This window comes from Gossypium arboreum, chromosome 6, assembly GCF_025698485.1.
Source record: "Gossypium arboreum isolate Shixiya-1 chromosome 6, ASM2569848v2, whole genome shotgun sequence".
Classification (NCBI taxonomy): Eukaryota; Viridiplantae; Streptophyta; class Magnoliopsida; order Malvales; family Malvaceae; genus Gossypium; species Gossypium arboreum.
The window spans coordinates 43,363,458-43,376,371 of NC_069075.1; the positions used below are offsets into that span (position 1 = coordinate 43,363,458).

Sequence of the window (12,914 nt, forward strand, 5' to 3'; positions counted from 1 at the left end):
AGAATTTAATCCTCATACTTTATAAAAACTGAAAAGTTAGTCTAGTTTTGGTAAACACATAAACTTACACTACTAATTTTTGTTTGTTGCATATATAATGATGAACTATTGATTTATTCTAATTCTTTACATATAAATCATTGAATTGTTGATTTTTTTCTACTTTTTTTTCTATTTTTCTTCTTCTACAACTCATTTATGTTTATTTCTAATTCTAGATTGACCAACATCATTGTACTTATTCTCATTTAAATACTTCTTAAAATCTTTACTAAAATTTTCAATAAGAAGATTAAGCTTTTCTTGCAGTTTTCTATTGATGAAGAATTTAGACTATCTGTTGCAACAATAGTTTCATTCATTGAAGGAAACATTTCTTTTAGGTTCAACTTTATTCCTTCTGCGTTCTTCTAAATTCATTTCAAAGGTTATCAATTTATCTAGCTTCATGATGTTGATGTCTTTAGCTTCCTTTATAACTATTATCTTGATAGGAAATCTTTTTGGTAAAAATCTTAGAATTTCTTGTACCAATTTCACCTTAAAGCAAATTGTTCACCCAAAGCAAATGCTTCATTAGAAATGTCACAAAGTTTGGCATAAATTTTAGAAATAGAATTATTCCAATTAGTCTAAGGTTTTCAAACTTGGATGTGAGAATTTGTAGCTTTGACATTCTAACACTCGAGGTCTCCTCATGAGTAGTTTTGAGGATTAGCCATGCTTCTATAGTAGATACACACTTTAACATTTGTATTGATTCTCTTTTTCCTATTTATAGTTGTTAATTGTTTTATTCATTCACAATGTTTCCTACTTGCTATTGCTTTGTTTTGTTATTAATGAAACTTCAGCTTATGACGATGTTCCTTCATTTACAATCACCTTAAGTTTACTTTGGATTTTTGTATAAAAAGGGGGAGAATAAACTTGATCATACTGGTGTTGGTAGTCTATTTGTTATTGGTACTACTATTTTGTTTGGCTGATGGACACATTTTGTTGCACTTGGAACTCTAGATATTTGATTTGTTAACTTTACTTTCTATGATGAAATGATGTTTGATGGTTTGATGACAACAATCATTACTGTCGAAACCATTTTCAAATCGAGTTTTGGAAAATGGGAATCGACTTTAAGAAAAATGAAAACGGGAGTCGCCACCAATCTTTTTAGGTGTGATTGGATCACCTTTAAAACATTTTGTTTTAAAATCATTAATTTTGGTCTACGAAATCAGAAAATGGGTTCGGGAGCCAGTTACGTACGAGGAAGGGTTAGCACCCTCGTAATGCCCAAAAATTGGTACCTAATTGATTATCAAGTGTCTTTAATGTCGGAAATTCAAAAATTTTAAGATGCAATCGTCTTTAGAATATTTTGATTTTGAAAATTGAGATTCACTCGTATCAAAATATTGACACTAAGTTAGCCCCCCTTTTTGAAATCCCTATCTCGAAACGACAAAATGCCACATCCAATAAGTTAGGACACAACGCTTTGAAATTCCAAGACAGTTGCTCGTATTTTGAAAACCTTAAAAAAAATTAAAAGGGTACTTGACTATTCGAACTCAACGAGAAAAGTTGCAACCCAATAAGTTAGAGCACTACTTTTTCGAAGCTTCCAAACACCTAGCATTGCCTTTTTATTTTTGAAAACTTTGAAGTCTCGTTTTTAAAACTGATGCATTAAGGAGCACATTAACATAATAAAACATAACATACAAGATAACATATTATAGAAATAGGTAAATAAAAGCATAATAACAATAACATAAATGTCATACATTAATTAATATATATATATATATATATATATATAAGAAATATAAAATATGGCAAATTTTAAATAAGTAAAATATACATAAAAATAACATATATTAAAGAAGAATAGATAAAATATATAAACATGTAATTCAACATATATTTAAACATATTAATAAACGAGAAAATGATGCATGATGTATGATTGTATAAAAACAAAACAAGACAAACAAATACAATAATATATAAAAAATAATAATAATAATAATAATAATAATAATAATAATAATAATAATAATAATAATAATATAGTAACATATGTTATCAAGCAATCAACACTTTATAAAATCATGAAAATAGCATTTAATACATGGACAATTTATAATATAAAAAATATAAAAGGTTTAATAAAATAAAGTGAGTAATTTGGATATATGTATATAATTAAAATACAATTTAGAAATGGGTGATAATAATATATTATAGATAAACTTTAATTTTAAGATAAAATAATAAAAATATGATATTGTATTATATCAAATAATACAAACATTTAATAATACATAAAAATATAATATTTAATAGTGAATTTTAAAATAGATAATATATAATAGTATATAAAAATAATAATAAATGAAATAATTTATAATATATAATATAAAATGTAAGTTTTAAAATAATGTATAATATAAATAAATAAATATATAAGATATATAAGTTAAAATATAATATATAATAATTTACAAATTTTGAAAATATAGATAATATAATAAATAATATATATAATAAATTTAAAATAAGTTTAAAAGTATATAAAAAAGGGGTGAAATTAAAAAAGGTTGAAAAACTAAGATAGACGAAGAATAAAATAAGAACAAACCAGAGAGAGTAAGAACGCAAGAGGGAGAGAAATTTAAGTGAATGCTCTCAAGAATTCTTATTACTTCCCAAAACTCAAGACATTTACAATGAAGGGAGAGGCCTCTATTTATAGTTGAGCCTCCCCAAATCCAACGGCACAGATCAATTACATCAACGGTTAAGATTAAAGGATATCTACAAATTAAATCTCCAAGATTACAAAATCATATCTTCTAAGATTGTATATCATATCTAAGATTGCAATCATATCTAAGATTGTATCATATCTAAGATTGCAATCATATTTAAGATTGTATCATATCTAAGATTACATATCATTGAAGATTATATTTCCATATGAGTCAAGCTTGTAGATGGACCTTAAATCTTTTCAAGTAATGGGTCATTCCGATCGGGCCAAATTATATTTGTAATTCTGGACTGAACTTGGACTTCATTTTTTTTGGGGGTTTATTATTTTAAATATTGAAATGGGCCGGGCAAAATTGAGTGTCTACAGCTGCCCCTCTTTTCTCATTGCTATGTAATAGGAATTGAGCAAAGACCATAAAGGACCAAATTTGCCTGGCCTAGCCCAATCTTTGCGATCTTTTCCTCGAATGGTCTTCTACCTTTTCCCTACGACCTTAAGAATGCTATGTTTATATCTTTGATCTGTTTTCTACCGAACACAGAGACACTGAGTCTGCTTCTTCGATTTGTAAGGATATCAAGTCATCTTGAGTCTGTTTGAGAACATTTGAGAATCATATCTGCAAGGTCCTCGACTTGTTCCTTGTAAGCACAAGGATGCCTAAACCATCTTAAGTCTGTTTGAGAACATTTGAGAGTCATGTCTGCAAGGTCCTCGATTGGTTCCTTGTAAGCACAAGGATGCCAAACCATCTTGAGTCTGTTTGAGAACATTTGAGAGTCATATCTGCAATGTCCTCGATTTGTTCCTTGTAAGCACAAGGATGCCAAACCATCTTGAGTCTGTTTGAGAACATTTGAGAGTCATATCTGCAATGTCCTCGATTTGTTCCTTGTAAGCACAAGGATGCCAAACCATCTTGGATCTGCTTCAGTATAAACATCTGAAGGTTAGATCTGCTATATTTGAGAACGTCTGAGAGTCAAATCTGCTATGTCCTCTATTTGTTTCTTGTAAACATAAGAATACCAAATCATCTTGGATCTGCTTCAGTAAAAACATCTAAAGGTTAGATCTGTTATATTTGAGAACGTCTGAGAGTCAAATCTGCTATGTCCTCGATTTGTTCCTTGTAAACACAAGAATACCAAATCATCTTGGATCTGCTTTAGTATAAACATCTAAAGGTTAGATCTGCTATATTTGAGAACGTCTGAGAGTCAAATTTACTATGTCCTCGATTTGTTCCTTGTAAACACAAGAATGTCAAATCATCTTGGATCTGCTTCAGTATAAACATCTAAAGGTTAGATCTGCTATCTTTGAGAATGTTTGAGAGTCAAATCTACTATGTCCTCGATTTATTCCTTGTAAACACAAGAATGCCAAATCATCTTGGATCTGCTTCAGTATAAACATCTGAAGGTTAGATCTGCTATCTTCGATCTGTTCCCTATAAACACAGGGATGCCAAATCTGCTATCTTCAACTTGTTCCCTATAAACACAGGGATGCCATGATGAAATCTTCAATCTGCTTCGCTGTAAGCAAAGGAATGTTAGATCTACTATCTTTGATCTGTTCCCTATAAACATAGGGATGCCAAATCTTGTTTCTTCAACTTGTTCCCTATAAACACAGGGATGCCATGCTGAAATCTTCAATCTGCTTCGCTGTAAGCACAGGAATGTCAGATCTACTATCTTTGATCTGTTCCCTATAAACATAGGGATGCCAAATCTTGTTTCTTTGATCTACATTGTCCCATAAAAGACATAACCTGTAGAATGCGTATGAGTTCATGCCTATGATCGAAGTGAGTCAAATTCTCCTAATTAGACATGTTATAATGCAAAATGTTATGAATATGACCCTTATTTCAGGCGTCATCACTCATTCCCTCATCGAAGTTTTAACTTTATACTTCTTGATGTATCAATCATACTCTGCTTGTATGCTTTGAATCAACTTAGTCCTATTGTGCCATTCTCCAAATGTTGTGACCCCTGGAGATGTTTATGAAATGATCCTTTCTTAAGATCAATTTAAAATGTCCCACCACCTTTTGGACTGAAGAAGAAATTTCCTCAGTACATCGACCTCAAATATGGAAATTCTTTAAACAATTGTCTTGTTTCAGTTTCTTGTATTATCTAGAAATTTCGAGTAATATGCAAAACTTCGTTTGTAAAGATATTTAGTTCATCAATCATTATTTCTATGCAACACACTTTATGAATAATGGGACGAATAAATTGATCTTGAGGATAATGATTTATCAAAAGACAAAGGAGGTTAACCTAGGAATCTATCTTTGAGAAGAAAGAGAATCCAAAGATAGTAAACAGGACAAAAATCGATGCCCAGATATCGCCGCTTGAGCGCCTATACACCAGCTCCATGAAGACTTTCTTGAGTTCAACATGTGTTTAAAAGATCCAAAGTAATTCGTTGATGCCTCGATATGTAACATACTTCACTTCGTCGAATCCGTATAGCAAGGTCAATGCATGACTTTCCAAATTTGAGCTGCCCTTTCGGGTTTTCAACTCAAAACCCCTTTGGTCTCAAGGAGCCCTTTGCGGGTTTTCACCTTGGCCTCTCCATCTTTTTCTTTTTTCTCTTTATTTTTTTCTCTTTTTCTTTTCTTTTTCTTTTTTTTTTTTTTGAAATAGAAGTCCCAAAGTGCCCTTTGCGGGTTTTCACCTTGGCTTCCCTTCTCTTTCAGACAAAGTCCTCTTTGACTGAGTCCGAATTCACTGGATCAGATAAATTCTTCCTATCCATTTCTTGTCAAAATCAATGCACCTCTAGAGAAAGCCCTCTTCGTAACATATGGCCCTTCCTAATTCGGCATCCTTTTGCAAGGTTTCCTTTATGAGATTCTTTTGAACAAACCTTCTTTGTCATAAGTCTGTGTCATCCATTCTTGGTACATTTGCTTAGGATGAATACTTTCAAGTTAAGTTTACTAGAGGTATTCAATTCATGACTCCATCAAAGCTTGGAGGAAAAATCTTGATTCATAAACCCATGAGAAAGGGATTACCCCAGCAGCCGTCCTTGCTGTTGTTTGTCAAACCCTACAAAAAGATGGTTCAATGATTCTCAGCAAACAAGAATGAAGTTGCTGACTTTATCCTTTAACCTGGAAAGCTGAGGTACAGAGATTACTCCTAGAGCATACATCCCACCATGACTCGATGATGTTTCTGAAGCATCCCTAATTTTCATAAATTGCCCCCAACTGTAAAGCTGCCAAATGAGCGTAGCAACTAGGAGGCACAACAAATATGGCTGTCGTGCTCCTTTGATACATATAGGATATATAATGAACAAACTCTTGCAGTTCATCAGCCAAAAACCCAACCTGGTCTAAGAGAATATAATAGTGGGTCTGCCTCGTGATTCTAATCATTCCAGCATGGGTACCAAGGTAAGAAGCATTGTTTTTTGGATGGCATACTTTGTTGTCAATGACAATACCATGTAGCACATTGTCAGGAGATCCCTGCTGAAAAAAAAAAAAACTTGGTATGATGGTTTTTCGTACAATAATAACCACAATATTTAGGGTTCCACTTCTCGCCAAGGAACTTGCAAGCCTCAATAACTTGATCAAAACTTGATTGAATTGAGACTCGATAACCCTCTCCCTGAAAATAATGATTTGATCAGGTTTCCTCTTCTCTGAACTTGTATAGAAGTCTAAGAGAGCTTCCTTCATGATACCGTCATCAACTTTGTCAGAAACTGGTTTTGAAGAAAGAATCTATCATTTTAAGCTTCAGAGACTGTGTACGGCCTTATGCCCCATAGCTGAAAATCAATGGCCACCGCCTGGAGCTAACCATTGCAGCTATTGACGGCACATCAGACTGCCCAGGAAAGCCAAACAATGCACCCATTCCAAGGATGATGGTTGGAACCTTTGAAACAACTAGAATTGAAGGTGTTTGCCCAGTAAGCATAGAGAGTAGGCGGTAGTTTCTTATGCCAATTTTACCGATCTCGGTCATCTTTTGTAATTTGTTTTTCTTCTTTTCTTTTCTTTTGGCAACCTTTGTTGTACTTGTGGTATGACGCATTATGTTTGAAAAGACTGCAAACTTTTGGCATTGTGCAGTTATATATAATCTTTTTGCTTTTTTTTTTTTTTTGAAATAGATGACTTTTGACTTTGTAATATTGGCATATGAAGCTATCTCCCCCTCTTAATGGAGTAGTTGACGTCTACAAAGATGAGTCATTGTCAGCTTGAAACTTTTGATGAGCTCGGGCCCATAACATACATGCCTCATAAGTCTTTACTCCTTTAAATTTGGCATTCATTGTACAACTGATGCAATCCCTTTCCATGGTAGACCAACAGTGCCCCAAAACCTCATGTTTATCCTGGCAATTGCAAATCCTCCTGCATGCGTCTTTGGACCATATTTTTGAATTCCCATAATAGTCTCAACAAGTTCTTGTTTTGTCTCCTCAGCTAATTCTAATTTCGCAATCTTTCCTTCCTCTAAGGCTATATTTCCTACCACCACTTCATGGGGTAAAAACCATTTTCAACAAATTCAGAAACAAGTCGCAGTTTCTGTCACCTTCAAAGTACTGAGATTCCTCTAAACACATATCGCACTCAAAAGGAAATCTGAATCTATAGTATCGTTGCCCGTGTCATTGATATCTAGGGATCTATGATAGGCACACAAAAGAATATAAAAGGAATAAATGAATTCAAAAATGACTATTTACATGAAATGAAAATTTATAAAGAATGTCAAAGGTCAAAAGAATCAGAATGAAAGAATATTTACTCGGATAAATAATAAAAGTATGTTTTATTGAAAATAAAAATGTCTGAACATGAGCCCACTTCTCAAAAGAAATCTCATTACTCCTAGGCTTTAGAGCAACAAGAGTGTTCTGAATATTACTCCATAAAATTCCTAAAGATTACAGGAAGTTCTTCTGCAGTCCAATTGTTTAAAGAACTTCCCGGTTCGTAAGGGCGAATGCCCTCAAGGTTTCTTTGTTCAGTCCCTTCCTCATGTATGACATTGATGGGATTATTTTCATTTCCAAACACCCCCTTCTCCGGGTAAGCTATCCCTCTTCACACAAAAGTCAGGGATATGTAAGGGAACGTCTCTTTTTCACTTAGTCGTGACACTGTTCTCTCTCTCTCTCTCTCTCTCTCTCTTTCTTTCTTTTTTAATAACTTTAACTAATTATGGTCTTTTTATAATTTAAATGCATATAATGCGATGTGATGTAATACAAATGCATGAATGCAAAAAGGTATCGATCTCGACTTAATTTCATTTAGAAAACTTTATTTAGAAAAAGAATATCTTTACATATGAATGGATTACAAATACGCCTTCGTCCCATGGCCCAAAGTTTTAACTCAACAAAGCTAACTCTTGACAATGATCTGACTGTGCTCAATGTATCAACTTGTACCTTCATGGTCCGTAAATGATCTACTACCATCCCGAATTTGAGCTATGGCTTCACCCATAAGATAATCCCTACATCTATGGACATCTCTTCCAATGTCTGTGAAGTTGTTCTGATTATCTTGAAAGAAAGATTGGCAAACAAGTGGGCATTCCTGCTTAACATGCTACCTTAAAATGATATCCAACACCTTTAGGGTTTCTTGAGAACTTTCAGATTCCTGTCCACGCAAAGCATTTTGAAATGCTTAGATGGGTATCTTCTCAGTATAGTTAATCTCTACTTTAAAGGTCTTTTAAATGATATGGACTTTTTTAATCTCATTCTTTTGCGTCTATTTTGACAGATCATCAAGGCTTGCATTTCCATTATCTCTGATAAGTGCAACATAGTGAACTCATGCTTGTTGTTTGGTTCTATAGTAAATAAGCCTTTTACCATCATAGGCACAATTCTTTCCATCCAACTCACCTTTGTAGGTCCATGTATTCTGTCAATCACTTTTCTTCCAACACTCTTACCATCAACCATCTTCCTATGAAAGAGAAATGTTGTAATGGTGGAAATGTCCATCCATACTCTTCTTGTTCACCTTAAAATGATTGGTGAGTACATTACCTTTTGCCCTGCAGCACGCCTTGCCATAGAGTGTCGAACAATCTTCTTCGTATCCAATTCTGCTTTGATTGGAAACAACATTAAGACGCACTAGAGGCGGAAGAGGCAGGAATTCCAAGACTGCCCATTTTCCTTCCTGTTCTTTCCATTTTAGCTTACTCCCTCTCCCTATGACATTCATCAACTTCCTCACAAAAGTTGGAATACAGTTAGCCCTTGAGTAAACTTTATCAACTTGAGTCATAGGACAACGCCACAAAATTGAATATTCCTCCACCACGGGTACCATATAGGCTTTTCCAAACGTAAAGAAACTGTATACAAGATTCCAATACTGAGTGATGGCCCGAAACAAATTCTCGTCTATTCCCAAGTCAAGCAAGTACTGCAAGTCCCCATGGTTGTTGTAGAACAACTGCTTGGCTTCACTACCCCATTGATCCCATATTTCCTTTAACTCATGCTGATTATCCTGTGTGATACGAATGTAGTCTGACAGCTCTGACACATATCCCATGGCTAGACTATTTTCTTTTACTAACTGAGTTTGCTCTGACCATATATGGACGTTAGCGTTGTCTTCCACTCTGTCAAGAAGTCCGTTCTCCATAATAAAACTCTCTAACTTAGAAACTGACCGAAAATCGATACCTTTTAAATGCGAAATGATATGCAACAAAAGAAAGGAGATAGTTAGTATCACATGATAACAATAAACTCAAAGATAACCTGCAAGGGTAATAATTACGGTATAATTCTATCTAGGTTGAGCTCTTACGGTCCTTCTATATGTGGTTTAGTTCTAAAGTTGAGGTACCTGAACCAGCAGATTTCTCGATCCTCACCCATTATAGGCTCATTTGAATCGAGTTCAGTTCAGGGGGACACATTTCCCTATGGCTACACGGAGATGAAAATCTCACGAAACCATAGGTACGAATGTATCCCGAAAGTGATCCACTATCCTGCATGGAGGCGAAAACCTCACGAAGGCATAGCTTCTCACTCCCACTTAAGAGTGTGACCACAACGGTCATGCAAATGCAATGCGTATTAAAATATAGCAACACATGCAATAACACAAACACATGTAATGCAAAGAAGATTAAATTTTAAAATTTTTAATTTTTGACATTAAGACAAGGGATAATCAATTACACGGCTTGACTCTCTTATTAGTCCCCAGTGGAGTCGCCAAGCTGTCGAAACCATTTTCAAATCGAGTTTTGGAAAATGGGAATCGACTTTAAGAAAAATGAAAACGGGAGTCGCCACCAATCTTTTTAGGTGTGATTGGATCACCTTTAAAACATTTTGTTTTAAAATCATTAGTTTTGGTCTCTGAAATCGAAAAATGGGTTCGGGAGCCGATTCACGTCGAGGAAGGGTTAGCACCTCGTAACGTCCAAAAATTGGTACCTAATTGATTATCAAGTGTCTTTAATGTCGGAAATTCAAAAATTTTAAGATGCAATCCTCTTTAGAATATTTTGATTTTGAAAATTGAGATTCACTCGTATCAAAATATTGACACTAAGTTAGCCCCCCTTTTTGAAATCCCTATCTCGAAACGACAAAATGCCACATCCAATAAGTTAGGACACAACGCTTTGAAATTCCAAGACAGTTGCTCGTATTTTGAAAACCTTAAAAAAAATTAGAAGGGTACTTGACTATTCGAGCTCAACGAGAAAAGTTGCAACCCAATAAGTTAGAGCACTACTTTTTGAAGCTTCCAAACACCTAGCATTGCCTTTTATTTTTGAAAACTTTGAAGTCTCGTTTTAAAACTGATGCATGAAGGAGCACATTAACATAATAAAACATAACATACAAGATAACATATTATAGAAATAGGTAAATAAAAGCATAATAACAATAACATAAATGTCATACATTAATTAATATATATATATATATATAAGAAATATAAAATATGGCAAATTTTAAATAAGTAAAATATACATAAAAAATAACATATATTAAAGAAGAATAGATAAAATATATAAACATGTAATTCAACATATATTTAAACATATTAATAAACGAGAAAATGATGCATGATGTATGATTGTATAAAAACAAAACAAGACAAACAAATACAATAATATATAATAATAATAATAATAATAATAATAATAATAATAATATAGTAACATATGTTATCAAGCAATCAACACTTTATAGAATCATGAAAATAGCATTTAATACATGGACAATTTATAATATAAAAAATATAAAAGGTTTAATAAAATAAAGTGAGTAATTTAGATATATGAGTATATAATTAAAATACAATTTAGAAATGGGTGATAATAATATATTATAGATAAACTTTAATTTTAAGATAAAATAATAAAAAATATGATATTGTATTATATCAAATAATATAAACATTTAATAATACATAAAAATATAATATTTAATAGTGAATTTTAAAATAGATAATATATGATAGTATATAAAAATAATAATAAATGAAATAATTTATAATATATAATATAAAATGTAAGTTTTAAAATAATGTATAATATAAATAAATAAATATATAAGATATATAAGTTAAAATATAATATATAATAATAATTTACAAATTTTGAAAATATAAATAATATAATAAATAATATATATAATAAATTTAAAATAAGTTTAAAAGTATATAAAAAGGGTGAAATTAAAAAGGTTGAAAAACTAAGATAGACGAAGAATAAAATAAGAACAAACCAGAGAGAGTAAGAACGCAAGAGGGAGAGAAATTTGAGTGAATGCTCTCAAGAATTCTTATTGCTTCCCAAAACTCAAGTCATTTACAATGAAGGGAGAGGCCTCTATTTATAGTTGAGCCTCCCAAATCCAACGGTACTGATCAATTACATCAACGGTTAAGATTAAAGGATATCTACAAATTAAATCTCCAAGATTACAAAATCATATCTTCTAAAATTGTATATCATATCTAAGATTGCAATCATATCTAAGATTGTATCATATCTAAGATTGCAATCATATTTAAGATTGTATCTTATCTAAGATTACATATCATTGAAGATTATATTTCCATATGAGTCAAGCTTGTAGATGGACCTTAAATTTTTTCAAGTAATGGGCCATTCCGATCGGGCCAAATTATATTTGTAATTCTGGACTGAACTTGGACTTCGTTTTTTTTTGGGGGGTTTATTATTTTAAATACTGAAATGGGCCGGGAAAAATTGAGTGTTTACAATTACTGGTGACATTCATGGGGATTTTAAAAGATATTTATTTCGAGTTTCAGACATTCTTTTCTTGAGAAAGTTTATTACAAGATTTTTTTATTAAATATGCCAAAGGAGGAGAATGTTCGTGCTGCAAGTTACATAGTTGATTACAACTCACTCTGCAACAGGACATAGTGCAAATTGCTTATTTTGTTGGCATATATTAGCTTGTTATTTTGATTTTTTTTTTCATTTTAAGGGATATTTTGTAGCAAATTTTGTGGTTATTAGTGGTAAAGAGATTTGGTTAAGCAAGGATATTTTGAAGAGTAGTATGATTTATTTATCTTATCTAAAGAGATTTTACAATCGAAAAATTTAAAGTGAATGAGATCACTTTTATTTCTTGCCATAATAAGTAGGGGTGAGCATTCGATCGAATCGAATCGAATCGAATCGAAAATTTTCGAGTTAATCGAGTTTTCGAATTTTATTTTATCATCCTAACTTTATTTGAAATTTTCTCGAATCGAGTCGAGTGAGATGGAATTTGAATCGAATCGAATCGAATATATTTGTTCGAGTTAAATTTTAAAAAATAATTTTGGGTCCTTGTAACCACTGTCACCCATCGTAATAAAAGTTATCCACCTTAATTAAAATTTTTATTAACTTTCATCACCTCATAATTTATTTATTAATCTATTATATACGGGTTAGCTTCTTTGTTTGCTTAATTGCTTCAATTATCTTGATTCTTGTCACTATGTATTTTCAATTAAAAATATATTAGATGTAAAATGTGATTTTTTAATAAAAATATTTTAAAGATAAAATGTGAAATTGATACCAAT

At 32.1% G+C, this 12,914-nt stretch overlaps 1 long non-coding RNA gene across 1 annotated transcript; it reads right to left on the reverse strand.

Moving 5' to 3' along the window:
- Positions 1 to 9,215: 9,215 nt before the first annotated feature.
- Positions 9,216 to 11,665, reverse strand: LOC128294012 (uncharacterized). Its single transcript, XR_008284179.1, has 2 exons — positions 11,585 to 11,665; positions 9,216 to 9,511 (listed from the first exon to the last, which is right to left on the reverse strand). It is a non-coding gene; the product is annotated as an uncharacterized LOC128294012 (long non-coding RNA).
- Between the last annotated feature and the right edge of the window lie 1,249 nt (positions 11,666 to 12,914).